At 37.5% G+C, this 19,613-nt stretch overlaps 2 long non-coding RNA genes across 6 annotated transcripts; one reads left to right on the top strand and one right to left on the bottom strand.

Moving 5' to 3' along the window:
- Nucleotides 1-4,324: 4,324 nt before the first annotated feature.
- Nucleotides 4,325-5,601, bottom strand: LOC138310307 (uncharacterized). The gene is made up of 2 exons (XR_011206402.1): nt 5,463-5,601; nt 4,325-4,649 (listed from the first exon to the last, which is right to left on the bottom strand). It is a non-coding gene; the product is annotated as an uncharacterized lncRNA (long non-coding RNA).
- A 382-nt stretch (nt 5,602-5,983) lies between these two features.
- LOC138310306 (uncharacterized) lies at nt 5,984-11,385 on the top strand. Of its 5 annotated transcripts, none has more exons than XR_011206401.1 (3): nt 5,984-7,908; nt 8,031-8,915; nt 8,957-11,385. It is a non-coding gene; the product is annotated as an uncharacterized lncRNA (long non-coding RNA). The 5 variants fall into 5 exon arrangements; XR_011206398.1 differs by having other exon boundaries at nt 5,984-7,268; nt 7,527-7,908; nt 8,031-11,385; XR_011206397.1 differs by having other exon boundaries at nt 8,031-11,385.
- Nucleotides 11,386-19,613: the final 8,228 nt, after the last annotated feature.

Consider the following 19,613-nt stretch of genomic DNA (forward strand, 5'->3'; position numbering starts at 1 on the left):
TACTGTAGATGGAAGTGGTCCCCTTCAGACCCCCAATCCTCCCCACACACCAGTGACTGTAGATTGAGGTAGTCCCCTACAGACCCCCGCCCCTCCCCACACACCAGTGACTGTAGATGGAGGTGGTCCCCTGCAGACCCCCACCACTCCCTACACCAGTGACCTACAGACCCCCACTCCTCCCCACACACCAGTGACTGTAGATGGAGGTGGTCCCCAACAGACCCCCACCCCTCCCCAAACACCAGTGACAGTGCCTTATCAGTTTTACATTTATATGTCTCTATCACTTTGTACAGTTAATTCTCGGTGTGATTACTACATGTCTGATCATTAACAATCAATGCATGAGGTCATAGTTAAGGTACTAAGGAGGAAGTCAGTTAAACTAATCAATTAGATTAATTGATGACAGCGTTTTTTAACTACAATCAGTGTTAATTAAAATGGCATGAATGTCCCTTTGTTTTTAGAAATTGAATATTAGTCATGTTTTATTTTTGTGAATTTCTGTTTAAAAGTTGCCTGTAATAAAATCCCAGCATGCTGTGTTATACATGGTAGGCAGTTTTTAGCTCACCTGGCCCAAAGGGCCGGTGAGCTTATGTCACGACGCATCGTCCGTTGTCCATCCGTCAACATTTCCTTTATATCGCTAGTCGTCATAGAGTTCTTCATGGATTGAAACCAAATTTGTCCAGAAACATCCTTGGGGGAAGGGGAACAGAACTTGTATAAATCTTGTCTCTGACCCCCAGGGGCAGGAGGGGCGAGGCGAAGCCCAATAAGGGAAATAGAACTCCTTTAAATCGCTACTATTCAGTCATAGAGTTCTGCATGGATTGTGACCCAATTTGGCCAGAAAGATCCTCTAGGGAAGGGGAACAGAGTTTATATAAACTTTTGCTCTGACCCCCTGGAGCAAAAAGAGTAAGGCGTAACAGGAAATTCAAAGGTGAATCTGAAAATTCCTTCAGAAAAGAAGCAATGATCCTGTATTCAGAACATACCTTGGCATTACAAACCAGATGAACGATACAGTCCCTCTGGGCCTCTTGTTCTTTATTCATCCATATAAATGTATTTGATAAAAATTTGTCTCAGAATTCGAAAAGAAGTCATCTGAGAATAAATATTTTACTCCAGCACTTTTAAAAGTCTCATACCCCTGCAATGTCATATTGGACTGTTCCATCCATCCATAGAACTGGAGAAGTTTTACTGTATGTTCAGGGAGATTAGGTTCAAAGTTTTTCCAACAGATATGGTTCTTCTACCTCTTCCTCGAGCCCTTCCTGGTTATCATTTTGACAGCTTCAGTCAATCTAGAAAGATTTGTTTGTAGTGAGATTGTCTTGTGTCTTTGTTTTGGCTGGTATATAGATATGTGGGGGTGGTATTAAAATATCACTACATCAATGTAATAGGTCTTGTATGGTGTAAAACATATGTCTATCTCAAAGATGTTACAGTATACCTAGGTTTCAAACCAAACATGGTGTCAAAATGACACTTGTTACGATCATGGTCCTACCGACAAAGAATTTCAGTATTTCAAAGATCATGAAAGCGCAAAATACCAATGGATTCAACTACAATGAAATACAAGATTTTAATATAGGTATAAATTATTGTATTAAAACTCTTATCATTGCGATACAAGATTTTTATATAAGTATAAATTATTGTGTTAACAAACTCTGGTGAAGGAACTGCATCATATTTACAGTATTTCTTGTAAGTACAAAGATCTTGATTATAGCCAATCTTATTTAATTTATACTAACTCATTTTCATATAAAGCAATAGATCTAAATAACTTGGATATGAATAAGTGTCCTGGTTTATAAATCCCAACAAAAAATTGTTTCAGTTTTATTTTTCTTTATTTTGAAATTCTTTGTTCGATGATTTTACAGATGCGATATTTGTGCCCCTGTGAGTGTGTCCACATGTATTTGTTAGTAGTACGTTAGATTGAAAGCTTAAAACACACTAACCGTATTTACCGTATTTAGCACCCCTCCCCTTTTCTGGAGAAGAGTTGAAGTTATATAAACACCCCTATCCCATGAATTTAACAATGTTTTACAACATGTGATGCCTGTAACATCAGCATTGTATCCCACATGTACTTCCGAGTGTTTTACATGTGAATCACGACATAAAAATGCATCTCAAAGGATAAAAGGCATATACATGTTTACTGTAACAGATTAATGTTCCATGAGTACAGAAAGATTTAAAATATGGCTGACTTTTTTTTGTCCACAACTTACACAAAGTCCTTGAATTTATGTGTTGGTGTTGAAAGTCCTTAAATTAAGAGTTTGGCCTTGAAAAGTCCTTGACTTAACCAAAAGGCCTTGAAAGTCCTTGAAAAATACATTTGTTCTAAAATGACATTTGATTCCAAATTCAAAGTTTGTATTATAGCGTAAAATGAACATGAAATTTGATCAAACTTACGGCAGAAGTATTGTGGGAATCAACCTGATATCCATATTTCTTAATGTCAGACTCCGCACCTTGTTCTCGTTCTGATTCAGACATATCCCAGAATTCCATTTAATGAACTATTTCTTCATTCATAATCATCAGTGATGGTAAATGATCAATTAAGTTATTGATCCAGACTTTGAAGCCGACAGAACATTTGGTTTTTGTATTGATTGATTCTAAATTTGGGGCCTTGAAAATGACGAAAAAGGCCTTCTGTACGAACCATGTTACATGGTTCATTAATAATTATAAGCACCCCCTTTGTTACAATTATTTAAACACCCTGGGTGCTAATTACGGTAAATACGGTATATAAAGATACTAGAATCCACTGTTTTGTTTTTTTTTTCTTTTAAACGTTTTTCCATTTTAAACGTTTGTCTGTTTTAAATGTTTGATGAAAATAAAGAAGCTTAGAATAGTAACCTGTGTAAAACAAAAGCGATAAGGCTGGAAACCTAAGCTCAAGCTCAAAATTAAAATTTTGGTTGCTTAAGTTGGGTTTAACCATCACATGGCAGTGAGTCACACGTACTACTGGTGATTCAGATTGTTGTACATAGCACAAACGGCAAAGGATATTTTTGCTATATTAAATAGATACCTTTATATAATTTATATATATATGTATATCTATATATAACGCCTTCGTTACTTTTGTACATTACGTTTTTATAATCACTGAATCCTCTTTGATTTGGTGTTGGACAGAGATGTGATTTAGTTCTCCCAAAAAATATAGATTTCACCAATTATTTCTTCACCTTGCCTGGAACGGTTGTAACTTTAGAATTAGGTGCTACATAGCTCATTTTCAGAACAGTAGTTTTTAAGTCACCTGAGACAAAGTCTAAAGTGGCCTATTCTAATCGCCTTTTGTCCTTCGTCGTGCATCGTATGTCCGTAACAATTTACATTTTCTGAAGCAATTTGATTGAAATTTTGCACAAATCTTCTAAGGCATAAGACCAATCAAAATTATGAATGATATGGGCCCCACTCCCCAGGGGGCTGTGGGAGGGGCCAAAAGGGGTAAAATTGACTACAATTTCAAAAATCTTCTTCTCTATTTACAGATGTGGTAGAATCGAATACTCTTCATAGATAGAAAGGTCTTCAGGTCCTTTACAAAAAATGTGAATTATATGACCCTGGGGTCTCTCGTTTCCCTCTGGGGAGGGGGTTAAGTTTACTGTAGTTTATATAGAGAAAACACATTTTTGAGAAATGTTTGGTCATTCGTAATAGGAAATGAGTCAAATGTTCAGTCAGAATTACCAGTATGAGATGGCCATTAAATCCTATTAAATTTTCTATGACTGACCCCCAGGGGCCTTAGGGGTGGGGTCAAAAGGATCAAATAGGCTAAAAATTCAAAAATCTTCTTTTGAAATTCTGAAAATGGTAGAATCAAATACTTTTCATAGATAGAAAGGTCTTAAGGTCCTTTACAAAAATTGTGAATTATATGACCCTGGGGTCTCATGTTTCCCCCTGGGGAGGGGGTCAAGTTTACTGTAGTTTATATAGGAAAAACACATTTATGAGCATTTTTTGCTCAATTTTCATAGGAAATGAGTCAAACTTGATCAGAATTATAAGCCTGAGATATAGCATTTCAACATCCATATCGGTCCTCGCTGACCACCTGGGGGACCAGAGGGGCTGGACCAAGCAGGGCCAAAATGACTAAAAAAAAATTAAAAAATTCTTCTTCTAAGTTTACAGGTTTGATGGAAGCAAATACTCTTCATAGACTAAAAAGTCAAATTCATAAAATCACTGACCAACTTCAAGGTCCAGTATGTAGTGTTTATATGTCTTTAATTTGTCTCATTATATATTCAAACTCGGGTGACTGTTAAGGCCCATGGGCCTCTTGTTTTTTTTATTAGTTTGGAGGAATACTTTGGAATAACGCTAAAAAAAATAGTGATTCCAATTTTGTAATCATTTCCGATTTAGTTCGGTTTTGTTGTCTCTCACCAACAAAGCAAACACAAGCTTTTATCACAGACTTGAAAACTGAGAGGGACAACCATGTTTTTCTTCTGACACCAAAGAAAAAATCTTCAAGTGTTTTCCCGTTGTGAATCTGTGTAATGTTATATTTTACCCACCATTACCTTATCTCCTTTGCCTGTTACCTACTTTCCTAGCTATTTTTCACACCTTTGGTACATCTCTCACCGGGTCGATACTGCTGCTGGGCAGCTTGCTGGGGTTTTCGGTGAGCTCCCTTGTACTATACCATCAGGGGACAACACATTTTGCTTTGGGGGGGGAATTAGCTTATCTCCCCTGATGGTTGAGAGTACCAGTGTCCATGGCATGGTTATAATTTATAAACCATAATTCACCAACACAACAAAGTTCCTGGTTCCATATTTTGTTTATTGTAGGTGACTGCCAAAAGTTCCGAAATATTAAATTACAATTATTAAAGCTCCATGTTCTCAGACTCTCCACTCCTGATTGTGACCTTCACTCTCTCTGTTCTTACTCCAACTCTCTGCTGTTCTACTCTAACTCTCTAACTTCTATATTAATCCTATTCTTCATTATAATTAAACTTGTCCCATATCCTAAATCTCATTGGCTAATTCCTTAATTAGGCAATGAATGGGTGTGGTCTGACAATTTCAATATGGGCGGAGCTAAACAATCATCAATGACAATTAATACTATTTACCTTGGGGGTACTCAACTGGTCCTACAAGTTCTGACCCAACAGGTGTTGACAATAATACCATAATTAACTCTATTGAGTAACAAGTGACATTTGGTCAATTATAGGATTTAAGTAAAGATAAATGACTAACAATAAAAGGCTAAGTCTGTTAGATAAGCCTACAATAAAAGTGTCCATAAGACTTCCTACTACATCAAAAGAATCTCAAACCAGATTATTCCTAGTTTTGTACTGATCTACTTAATTATTTTCTAAACTTTCTAAATACCTACTTTCCTAGCTATTTTTCACACCTTTGGTATATCACATTCTAGAACTTCTGACTGTCACTGATACAGACTGATAGGAATGAATCCTACAGCTTGTTAGTAACTTATTGTCACAAAGAATCGGCCATTTTAGTTTACATCCTAGAGCTTATAATGGTAGTAAGTTATTGTCACAAACAGCAGTTCTAATTTGATACATACTAACTATGGAAAAGGCTCTAGTTCTGATTGGATATATATACATTTTAACTATGGAACAACAAAATTGAATTTGAAAGAGAAATTTGTGTAATTTGGATGTAAAAGCTTAAAGATGCTCCACCACTGACTAACAGTATTTTTCTTCAATAAAAAAACAAGAGCAGACGAACTTGTATACTTTACACCATTACCACCATTGAAAAGTTTGAGCTTCTAATTTTATTTCGAGATAAGAATATCAAAAATAATTAATTGCATCCCGAAAAAATTCTGTGGTACTATGTTCTATATAAAATGTAGTACATTGTACTGTTTATATGCCAAAAGCAAAACAAATTATCTTATATCATTTTTTGTGTTAATTAGACATATATATACACGATTAAACACCAATTCTTGTTGAAATCACGAGTAGCATTTATGATAAACTTTCTCGGTGGTGGAGCATTTTTAATTAAGGTCACTCTTTAAAAATGTCTTAGAGATTAATCGTTACTTAACAATTTCTCATATGCGTGAACCATTGACGCATTAAACAAAAACGACTTTCATTTATCTCGTGCGAGATAGGATTGAATAAACAAATTAATTGTTTTTCTTGTACTCTGGTTTTATTGTGAATATTATGCTTTTATTTGTGGTCTTCTTTAAGTGGCATTTTAGATAGACAAGTTAGAGCCTACATGTAACAATATAGTTTCACATCATGACACATTAACTTCCAACTCCAGGGGTCGTGGAGAAATATTTGTATGAAATTATAACTTGTATATGATATATTTGGACTCTACTTACATGTACAATGTTTTTGTGTGTGTAAGTAATTTTCTGTCCCACTTTCAACAATCTTGTAATGAATTTGTATTAAAGCTGTTTATATTATCATGGACAAATCTACCAATTGATAGTCTCACTACTTGAATAGAATGTTTCATCCATATATTGTAAATAAAGAGTATTTTGTAATACTGCACATTGCTTCATCTAGAACCTTTGATCATGTCCTGGCAGTAAGGTTGCTAAGTGTTGGGTTGTTGAGTTGACGTCAGAGATGTTATCTGTGTACACTGTTTACAAGTGAGCTGACATCAGAGGCGTTATCTGTGTACACTGTTTACAAGTGAGTTGATGTCAGAGGTGTTATCTGTACACTGTTTACAAGTGAGCTGACATCAGAGGTGTTATCTGTGTACACTGTTTACAAGTGAGCTGATGTCAGAGGTGTTATCTGTACACTGTTTACAAGTGAGCTGATGACAGAGGTGTTATCTGTGTACACTGTTTACAAGTGAGCTGATGTCAGAGGTGTTATCTGTGTACACTGTTTACAAGTGAGTTGACGTCAGAGGCGTTATCTGTGTACACTGTTTACAAGTGAGCTGACATCAGAGGTGTTATCTGTGTACACTGTTTACAAGTGAGCTGACATCAGAGGTGTTATCTGTGTACACTGTTTACAAGTGAGTTGACGTCAGAGGCGTTATCTGTGTACACTGTTTACAAGTGAGCTGACATCAGAGGTGTTATCTGTACACTGTTTACAAGTGAGCTGATGTCAGAGGCATTATCTGTGTACACTGTTTACAAGTGAGCTGACATCAGAGGTGTTATCTGTGTACACTGTTTACAAGTGAGCTGATGTCAGAGGTGTTATCTGTGTACACTGTTTACAAGTGAGTTGACGTCAGAGGCGTTATCTGTGTACACTGTTTACAAGTGAGCTGACATCAGAGGTGTTATCTGTGTACACTGTTTACAAGTGAGCTGACATCAGAGGTGTTATCTGTGTACACTGTTTACAAGTGAGCTGACGTCAGAGGTGTTATCTGTGTACACTGTTTACAAGTGAGCTGACATCAGAGGTGTTATCTGTACACTGTTTACAAGTGAGCTGATGTCAGAGGCATTATCTGTGTACACTGTTTACAAGTGAGCTGACATCAGAGGTGTTATCTGTACACTGTTTACAAGTGAGCTGATGTCAGAGGCATTATCTGTGCACACTGTTTACAAGTGAGCTGACATCAGAGGTGTTATCTTGTACACTGTTTACAAGTGAGCTGATGTCAGAGGTGTTATCTTTGTACACTGTTTACAAGTGAGCTGATGTCAGAGGTGTTATCTGTGTACACAGTTTACAAGTGAGGTGACATCAAAGGTGTTATCTGTGTACACTGTTTACAAGTGAGCTGACGTCAGAGGTGTTATCTGTGTACACTGTTTACAAGTGAGCTGACATCAGAGGTGTTATCTGTGTACACTGTTTACAAGTGAGTGAGTGTTATCTTACACTGTTTACAAGTGAGCTGACATCAGAGGTGTTATCTGTACACTGTTTACTGTTTACAAGTGAGCTGACATCAGAGGTGTTATCTGTACACTGTTTACAAGTGAGCTGACGTCAGAGGTGTTATCTGTACACTGTTTACAAGTGAGGTGACATCAGAGGCGTTATCTGTGTACACTGTTTACAAGTGAGCTGACGTCAGAGATGTTATCTGTACACTGTTTACAAGTGAGCTGACATCAGAGATGTTATCTGTACACTGTTTACAAGTGAGCTGATGTCAGAGGTGTTATCTGTGTACACTGTTTACAAGTGAGCTGACATCAGAGGTGTTATCTGTACACTGTTTACAAGTGAGCTGATGTCAGCGGTGTTATCTGTACACTGTTTACAAGTGAGCTGACGTCAGAGATGTTATCTGTGTACACTGTTTACAGGTGAGCTGACATCGGAGGCGTTATCTGTGTACACTGTTTACAAGTGAGCTGACATCAGAGGTGTTATCTGTACACTGTTTACAAGTGAGCTGACGTCAGAGGTGTTATCTGTGTACACTGTTTACAAGTGAGCTGATGTCAGAGGCGTTATCTGTACACTGTTTACAAGTGAGCTGACGTCAGAGGCGTTATCTGTACACTGTTTACAAGTGAGCTGACGTCAGAGGTGTTATCTGTGTACACTGTTTACAAGTGAGCTGACGTCAGAGGCGTTATCTGTGTACACTGTTTACATGTGAGCTGACATCAGAGGTGTTATCTGTGTACACTGTTTACAAGTGAGCTGACATCAGAGGTGTTATCAGTGTACACAGTTTACAAGTGAGCAGACATCAGAGGTGTTATCTGTGTACACAGTTTACAAGTGAGCAGACATCAGAGGTGTTATCTGTGTACACTGTTTACAAGTGAGCGGACATCAGAGGTGTTATCTGTGTACACAGTTTACAAGTGAGGTGACATCAGAGGTGTTATCTGTACACTGTTTACAAGTGAGCTGATGTCAGAGGTGTTATCTGTGTACACTGTTTACAAGTGAGCTGACATCAGAGGTGTTATCTGTACACTGTTTACAAGTGAGCTGATGTCAGCGGTGTTATCTGTACACTGTTCACAAGTGAGCTGACGTCAGAGATGTTATCTGTGTACACTGTTTACAGGTGAGCTGACATCGGAGGCGTTATCTGTGTACACTGTTTACAAGTGAGCTGACATCAGAGGTGTTATCTGTACACTGTTTACAAGTGAGCTGACGTCAGAGGTGTTATCTGTGTACACTGTTTACAAGTGAGCTGATGTCAGAGGCGTTATCTGTACACTGTTTACAAGTGAGCTGACGTCAGAGGCGTTATCTGTACACTGTTTACAAGTGAGCTGACGTCAGAGGTGTTATCTGTGTACACTGTTTACAAGTGAGCTGACGTCAGAGGCGTTATCTGTGTACACTGTTTACATGTGAGCTGACATCAGAGGTGTTATCTGTGTACACTGTTTACAAGTGAGCTGACATCAGAGGTGTTATCTGTGTACACAGTTTACAAGTGAGCAGACATCAGAGGTGTTATCTGTGTACACAGTTTACAAGTGAGCAGACATCAGAGGTGTTATCTGTGTACACTGTTTACAAGTGAGCGGACATCAGAGGTGTTATCTGTGTACACTGTTTACAAGTGAGCGGACATCAGAGGTGTTATCTGTGTACACTGTTTACAAGTGAGGTGACATCAGAGGCGTTATCTGTACACTGTTTACAAGTGAGTTGATGTCAGAGGTGTTATCTGTACACTGTTTACAAGTGAGCTGACATCAGAGGTGTTATCTGTACACTGTTTACAAGTGAGCTGACATCAGAGGTGTTATCTGTACACTGTTTACAAGTGAGCTGACATCAGAGGTGTTATCTGTACACTGTTTACAAGTGAGCGGACATCAGAGGTGTTATCTGTACACTGTTTACAAGTGAGCTGACATCAGAGGTGTTATCTGTGTACACAGTTTACAAGTGAGCAGACATCAGAGGTGTTATCTGTGTACACTGTTTACAAGTGAGCGGACATCAGAGGTGTTATCTGTGTACACTGTTTACAAGGGAGCTGACATCAGAGGTGTTATCTGTGTACACTGTTTACAAGTGAGCGGACGTCAGAGGTGTTATCTGTACACTGTACAGTTGTTAGGAAGACTTGCTAAAGTCCTATGCATTACATCAGAGATTTAAATACTATTTAAATCTCTGATTACATGAAGTTTTTTTTTTATGTTACCGACTAGCGTTCTTGTGAATTTAAAATAAATTTATACGTAACGAAATAATGTACCTTTTATTTGGCAAAAGTATCTGGCCATGATTTATTAGTCAAAAGTCATCAAAGCAACCCATGTTAGTTATCTGAAATGGAAACCAAAACATATCCGGAAATCGTAATATTTCTCATGTTATATTTTCCCTAAAATATTCTTAAATGTTAAATGGATATGAAGATACGGCTATGTTAACTTACGATTTTTTTTGTCTTTGAAAAGATGATAAAATTGATAATTTTAGTAATCAATAAAGAATTATAAAAAATGAAACTCAGATTCTGACCGGTTTTATTGGTGTTGAAATCATTATTTCAGAAATGATTTTAATATGAAATTTCTTTCAGGAAAATGAGTTATTCAACCTATTGTTCTTGAATCAACTTTAAATATCATGAAATAAATACGGTATAATGTAAATATATTTTGTTTAACTCCAAAATTCAACACTGCACCCTTAATTAGTATGTGTACAAAATTCAATATTTAAATGAAAAACCAATTTCTTTCTTCCTTTGTTTGAGTCCTTCATTCACAGCATCTATGAGTGTCCTTGGCACTTTGATTCTCTATTAATAAGCAGATGAGTCTGAAATAAGTTAAGTTCAACCTGCCTATATATTAGGCTTTTTAAAAAAAAAAATTTTTTTTTTTAGATTTTAGGCAATCTAACAAAATAAAAATAAAAAGCCTAATATGTACAAAGGTATAGAGGACTAGGTAATGGAGGTCAAGAGGTTAAAACAAAAACACTAGTAGATAAACTGGTCAAACTCACTGGTCAAGCTCACTAGTCAAACTCACTGGTCAAGCTCACTGGTCAAACTCACTGGTCAAGCTCACTTGTCAAGCTCACTGGGCAACACATGTTTATATGTAAACAAAGTTATCTGCCTGTGTATGAAAAATATTTTGAATCATTACTCCTCTGTGATCTTTATATTGTTTATATATAAGGTCACTCTTGTAAATGAGTAAAACAAATTTTCTGTAGATATATTTTGTATCAGACATGAATATTTATCTTCCTTTTGCTTTCTGAAAATTATAAAAAGAAGCAAGAATGTGTTTATATCATAATGTTTCATGTTCTGGCTTGTTCCGTATTAATGACAATAAATTATATGACTATTACAATGTGTACTGTTATCAGTGTTATTGTGATAGTTCTACAGACTCGCAATTACCAGATGTACGACTCACCTCTACCAGATGTACGACTTGCCTCTACCAGATGTACAACTCACCTCTACCAGATGTACAACTCACCTCTACCAGATGTACAACTCATCTCTACCAGATGTACGACTTGCCTCTACCAGATGTACGACTCGCCTCTACCAGATGTACGACTTGCCTCTACCAGATGTACGACTCACCTCTTCCAGATGTACAACTCACCTCTACCAGATGTACATCTCGCCTCTACCAGATGTACGACTCACTGCTACCAGATGTACAACTCACCTCTTCCAGATGTACAACTCGCCTCTACCAGATGTACGACTCGCCTCTACTTGGTGTGCGACTCGCCTCTACCAGATGTACAACTCACCTCTTCCAGATGTACAACTCGCCTCTACCAGATGTACGACTCGCCTCTACTTGGTGTGCGACTCGCCTCTACCAGATGTACAACTCACCTCTACCAGATGTACGACTTGTACCTCTAGTAGGTGTGCGACTCACCTCTACCAGATGTACGACTATTAACAGATGTATGACTCTACCAGATGTACGACTCGCCTCTACCAGATGTACGACTCGCCTCTACCAGATGTACGACTCACCTCTACCAGATGTACGACTCACCTCTACCAGATGTACGACTCACCTCTACTTGGTGTACGACTCGCCTCTACCAGATGTACGACACGCCTCTACTTGGTGTACGACTCACCACTACCGGATGTACAACTCAGCTCTACCAGATGTACGACTCGCCTCTACTTGGTGTACGACTAGCCTCTACCAGATGTACGACTCACCTCTACCAGATGTCTGACTCGCCTCTACTTGGTGTACGACTCGCCTCTACCAGATGTACGACTCGCCTCTACTTGGTGTACGACTCGCCTCTACCAGATGTACGACTCGTCTCTACTTGGTGTACGACTCGCCTCTACCAGATGTACGACTTGTACCTCTAGTAGGTGTGCAACTCACCTCTACCAGATGTACGACTATTAACAGATGTATGACTCTACCAGATGTACGACTCGCCTCTACCAGATGTACGACTCGCCTCTACCAGATGTACGACTCACCTCTACCAGATGTACGACTCACCTCTACCAGATGTACGACTCGCCTCTACTTGGTGTACGACTCGCCTCTACCAGATGTACGACACGCCTCTACTTGGTGTACGACTCACCACTACCACACAACTCAGCTCTACCAGATGTACGACTCGCCTCTACTTGGTGTACGACTCACCTCTACCAGATGTACGACTCACCTCTACCAGATGTACGACTCGCCTCTACTTGGTGTACGACTCGCCTCTACCAGATGTACGACTCGCCTCTACTTGGTGTACGACTCGCCTCTACCAGATGTACGACTCACATCTACTTGGTGTACAACTCGCCTCTACCAGATGTAAGACTCGCCTCTACCAGATGTACGACTCGTCTCTAATAGATGTACGACTCGCCTCTACTTGGTGTACAAATCGCCTCTACCAGATGTACGACTCACCTCTACCAGATGTATGACTCGCCTCTACCAGATGTACGACTTGCCTCTACCAGATGTACGACTTGCCTCTACCAGATGTACGACTTGTCTCTACCAGATGTACGACTCGCCTCTACTTAGTGTACGACTCGCCTCTACCAGATGTTCGACTCGCCTCTACTAGACATCTCCAGTTATTAGCGTAGACGTATTCGTACACGTAGACGGACGCGTATTCGGGGGGGCATATCAGAAGTTAAAATACATGTACATAATCAAATATAGTACCATGCATAATGCGCCATGTAGTCTTTTCGTTAGTGATAAAATCAACTAATATTATTAAGACCAAAAAAAATATGACAGTTTAGGGTTACCTGACTGACCCTATTTTTTTTTTACCCCCGATCCTAATTTTTCCCCACTGTTAATATAAAAAGTCGGGATTTTGATCTCGGACTCCGGTTCCGACCATCATTTTAGAGTGAAAAACACTAAAAAAAAATTTTTTTTAAATCCTCCCGACCGACCAACCCTATGTTTTTTGCCAATGTAACCCTAAACTTTTTTTGGCCTAATTGGAAATGCAATAACATGCAGGGGGGGTAGGTCCTCAATATTTTGTAACACCCCCCCCCCCCCCCATCCCACCCCACACCCAAAGGAGGAGATAAGTTTAACACACAACCATATATACTCTATATACTTTTTTTTCATTTATCACTACATATAATCTTTGTTCACATCTATAAATAGTAGCGTTGCTAAAACGAAATTAGTGAACACGCAAATTGGCGTGCGAGCGCCAAAGGCGCGATATTTTGGCGTTTAGTGGTCCGTGGTCTCCCTCGGAAAAAAACGTTACGATTTAGAATGGCTGAGATAAGTATTTTGATGATTTTGCGAACTCCGAAGGCGCAAGATTTTAGTGTTTGGGGTGTCTCCCCCGGAAAAAATATTTCGATCTAGAATGCTGAGATGAGTTTTACGTTGCATTTTGATGAATTTGCGAGCGTCGGAGGTGCGAGATTTTGGTGTTTGAGGGGTCCGGAGGTCTCCCCGGGAAAAGGTATTACCCCCCAAATACGTCGTCGCCAATAATGTCAAGATATCGTAGTGGCTTCCTATTTAGGATGTTATAACCATACCATATAATCCATTTTCGAAGTCCTTCTTCAATTCATTCTGGTTACCGATCAGCTCATCAAAGTACCACGTTGAGAACCAACATTAAACAACTTGAATTCGAAATTAACACCACTAAATTATATCCTTTATAGTTTTAATGTAACATCAATTTTCAGTTTCGGATCGGAAAACTGTCGGCACAATACCAAGTGTACTTCATAGTTCTTAGATAAATGACATGTACCTATTATAGAAATGTATATTTAACTGGAATCTAACCACAAATACCACGGAAAAGTCTTCAGAAAAATCATTCCTCTTCTCTGTTTCCAGTCGCTTTTTCGACTCGAACATTTTTGACTGCATCAATATATATATATATGTTATAATGGCAACATTTATTGGTCATCTTCACGCCATGACACATCACTACGATGGGCCCTATAAATACGAGGCCTTTTTAGGTATCTCTAGTTTTGTACTTGCCAATCTTGTGACAGTATTAGTAACGTGGTAGATCGTAATATTCCGTATCTTATCGTGATTTTACGTGGTTTACCGTTAAAATCCTTGACAATCCTGATTGATTCTGACCTATCCGTAATGCAACGTAACTGCATCGTATTGCGTCGTGACTAATACGTACTAAACCGTATTGTTCCTTATCAATTATGTTGCTTAACCGCATTAACACGTAGTTCACCGTAACAAACCGTTGAATACTTGATGCGTACGGGTTAATACGGTTGTACATGTGTAATAGGTAGTAACACGGTTCAGTACGTTCCAAAACGGTTAAGTAGGGACATTCTACGGTTGTTTGAACCGTAGCTAAATTTTCAAAATTTGCCACGAATCTAAAATACTTCCAAGTGTAACTACGGAAGACAACGGCTACTATACGGAAATCTGCGGACCATTCCAGAATACCACAAATGATGCCGGTGTAACGTTGAAAATGGACCTGCGTTGAAAATTGACCTCGGGTCAGTTTTCAACGTTGAAAACGGACCCCGAATGCCGTTGAAAATTGAACATGCCGTTGAAAATTAACACTGTCTAGGGTTAATTCTCAACGGCAGGTCTGTTGAAAAATGACCGTTGATAAATGACCTTGGCAAACTATCAACGGATGGTCTTTTGAAAAACGACCCTAGTACATTCACATGTAGCTGTTGCACAAACATGATTCTCGAATTCATCCTTTGCCAAATCAAAGGATGACGTTTTCCCGATAACAAATAACGTAAATACCTTGCAATCAACACATGCCGGCATCCACAATTACGTTTCTGTCGTCGGCATGCTTTTTACTTTCACTTTCTTCTCGCCATTTTGCCATTTATGTCATTAAAAAAACTAAGCCACGGCAAAGTCTTCGAAGGAAAATATCCAGTGAAACGACTAGTCATAGCAATATGTGTATATGCCATGTTTTATCTATTTATACTTAACATTATTTTTGCATCAAATGTCAACCCGATATGAGTTTACCGATGAAACATAACCTTTTTTTTTGCGATGACAATTGAGCAACCATTTCCGGCTTACGTACTTTCGGTATTTTAAAATTTTATTTATTTGTATTTTTCGGTCTTACGGATTTAAATGGCGAGACATAATTTAACATGACAATTGACTTATAAGTATATGCTTGTCATGTATAGATTAAGCAAACAATCGCAAGCCATATTTCCCAACATTCAGCAGAAAATGTTAAGCTCGTCGTCAAAATGACAGAATTGTGACAGGTGCGTTGTTGACATTTCCAAGGGTGTACCACAGGTTATGATTGTGTGTTGAAGATGTAGGGAGCGGTATATTCGTGTTTTGCAATATATTAACCCAATAAATATATCAATACCATCAGTTCAGAAAAGTAGGATTATTGTTATTTGTTATAATTTTTTCACGCAATTTACCCTAAATGGCCTCATACGAACTATTCTTATGGAAACAACATGTCTGCCTCGTGAAGCCATTTTTGACAGATATTCGGCTCAAGTTTAGGTCTGTTATATGGTGTTATCATTAAATTCTAAAAGTAAATACGCATAGATTGAAGAAATGATAGGATAATTATTGGTATTTTAGACCATAACATATAGTGGTGTCTTAGAATTTCATACACCTCTGAAATTTAATTTTAAAGATGCTCCACCGCCGACAAATGTTATTTTTTCACTATCAAAAACAGGAGCAGACGAATAAGTATTTTTCTCACATAGCTAGCCATGGAAGATAGAGTTGTCCCATGAAAGACAGCTATGTAAGATAAATCTATCTTACATAGCTGTGACGTCACAATTGAAAAAACAATGAGATGACGTCATGTCAGCCAAAGTTGACGTCATTTTTCTTCTATTTCGATTGATTTGTCGGATTTATTTACCATTTCATTTGTTTAATTTGCATTTCAAAACGTTTTACCTAAGATTTCTTGTTTATATTTTCAATATAAACCAAACTTTGATGAGCTCTTTCGAATGGCGTTCTTATTTTTAAAATCGATCGATTATTTAAGAAGTTAAGATTTTGTCACAAAACGGCTGCCTCACCTTTCGTGCAAGTAATTCGACAAGCAATGTGAGAAAATAACTCTTTCATATGTAAATTATGTAGGATAGAACTATTCCACCCTCGGGTACAGAATTTTGGGTCAGAAACCTCGGCAAGCCTCGGTTCTGACCCAAAATTCTGTACCCTCGGGTGGAATAGTTCTATCCTACATATGTACATATGAAAGAGTCATATATTCTTCAGCTACAAAAGTTACTTACTTTACACCATTACCGCCGTTGAAAAGTTCTCTGTCGGCGGTGGAGCATCTTTAATTAAGATAAATATTAAATTGGAATATATATTTATTTTTTGACAACACCATTGTGCTCTTTATTTGATTTTAGACATATGGTGTGCTAATAATTTGAATTCTTAAGTTAAAAGTCGTCTTTCAGATATTCTGCATATACCCGTATACAACTGACATAGTCCAGTCCAATAGCCCTTAGCGACCCTTCTGTGCTAGTATTTAAATTACGTAATTACCGCGATTTGAATTGAAATTTGGTATTGTTATCATCGTAACAAATACCTCATTTAAATATTTAAGGTGCCTGTATGTTTATTATGGAGAATACGGCACCACTGTAGAGCAACTAGTACGGCAACGATGTTTTGATCCGTTTCCGGTATCGCTTCGGCGACATGAAGACCACGGTACTGTGCTTTGTATCACTAATTTGCTGATGTTACGGATGATACCATGATTCATGGTATGTAGTGATTGCTGAGGAGTATGTTAAGTTTCAACCAAACCAAAAAAAATATATTCATTATCTGTTTTCTTATATTTCAAAAAAGCATTTGAATATCACACATGACAGAAAACACAGCTTTTTCGTTCAGCTTCGATTTGCCGACTTATATTGAGGTATAGTTTTACTGTGATTCAATATTGGAAATCTTTAGACTTTCCCGTTTCCATTGGTATATAATTTGTTAACAATAATGTTGAAAATACTTATGAAATTCAAGAATTTGTGTTCGATATCAGACTAGTGTCGCAACGGTTTTGAATTGCAATAGTGTACGGTTGAGTTAAAAATCTTTCTTTCAGAAATTTGTGTACTATTTTTAGAATTAAATTCATTAGACATAATATTTAACGTGTATGCGGTAAGACGACTTAGGAAAGCTTCAAGTATAGTAAGTTTCAAATACTTGTAATGCTATCTTAATTTTGCAGTAGACTAGAAATGGGTATACTAGTTTATCCCGTAATGCGCTTGATATACAGTAACAGTTTTGCATACATCGGCTATTGTAATTAAAAAAAGCATATCAAATAGCACGCACAAGGACTTAAATATACTTAAAATACTTGGTGCGAATTAACACACCATAATAGAAATATATATCATGTGACTGTGTTTTAACATTTATCCGCACCATGATAGATATAGTAGAACAACCAATTTATGTCACACACCAATGCATGTCAAAACATAACAACGAATACTTAATTGCACTAGTGATACACGGCAAAGTCACTGGTCGTTCCAGTTATAAAGAAAAAAAAGCTAAAGTTTAAAGGGACAATTCAGTCTAAGAAAACATTAAAATTTGTACATATATCGGAACCAGTTCTAATGGAAATTAGATCAGTCGGTTTTACTATGATATGCCTGAAAAGCCCACGGTGGCAACATGTGTGTGAAATGTTCAAACTCGCTCGCTGTCCGCCATTACACATTGTGGAGTAATGCAACTTTTGTCTAGAACTGCTCAAATTGCTCTGACAGTAGTGTTTACCTTATTAGGTGCATTGTCTTGCCTAAAAATCATTTTCTCAATGGTTATGTTGTTTAACGTGCGTGACTTTGGCTCGGGAATGGGTACAGCGTCCACATTGTTCCTGCTTAATCGTATTGATCAACGATTTGATATTTCAACGATATTAATTAAAATACTTAACAATGTCGCGGAATTTGTCAATGTTTTACGTTATATGTTTCCCAAGGTATGTAGAACATTGCTTCTTGGTTATGTAAAAGAATAAACCTGAGTGAATTGTCTCTTTAATAACAAAACGCGTTCAGATACGTCTGTATAAGTAAGAATATAATTTGATAAACAGTTATGTCTTTGGGGGAAATACTTGGTTCGATTTCTTTTTGTCAATAACAGTATCTGACTACCGATAAACCATACAAAGATATATATACTTTTTCAGTTTTAAGAATACTTTAACGTTATTCAACGAATTCTCACATTGACTTAAACTCAGTTTTTCGTGACCTCTTGAACTCTGAAGAAATTAGTACACCAAAATTTACATGTAACTGCCAATGTTAATATTGAGAATTATCATACAATAATTCAATTTTCCGTGTTACGAGCATTTTCATTGGCTTAAAAATTTATTTTATCAGCCAATAAAGGAAAAAATGGCGTCGCCGTTTGTGACGTTGGCTGAGATGACGGCGTAATGATTTCATAGACTAAGGAGTCCCAAAATAAATTTTGAGTATTGAAGAGATTATCTTTAGTAATTTGAATTATAAGGATTAAGTTGAATAGATTTTTTTATGTTATGGAGATATAACACAAAATCCGGAGTGTACTCTCATCATAAACCGCATCGCGGTTTATTTAGAGTACACTCAGATTTTTGTGTAATATCTCCATAGCATAAGAAAGCTATTCAAGTTAATCCTTAATTGGATTTAATAGCCAGACATACATGTCGGTACTGTACATGTGTACAGTGACAATATAAATATCGGTTATTAAGGCGTGGTAGATTTTTCTTGTTTTTTTTTGTTCTTGTTTATTGTGTGTCCACCTTTCGCAATATATATGTACTTTGTAGAATGTGAGTTAAACGATTTTCTTCTAGACCCCTTAAACGTGTAAACATGGTCTATGAGCTCTTTGATTGGTCCATATTGAAATGAATTATAGCTTTTTCTCAGATCCTTGTGGTTACGCTAGGATTCGAAGACGACGACTCTATTGCATATTTACCGTTAAAGTTCTCCCAAAATAGTTTT

The sequence above is a fragment of the Argopecten irradians genome, chromosome 16 (genome assembly GCF_041381155.1).
Source record: "Argopecten irradians isolate NY chromosome 16, Ai_NY, whole genome shotgun sequence".
In the NCBI taxonomy this organism is placed as follows: domain Eukaryota; kingdom Metazoa; phylum Mollusca; class Bivalvia; order Pectinida; family Pectinidae; genus Argopecten; species Argopecten irradians.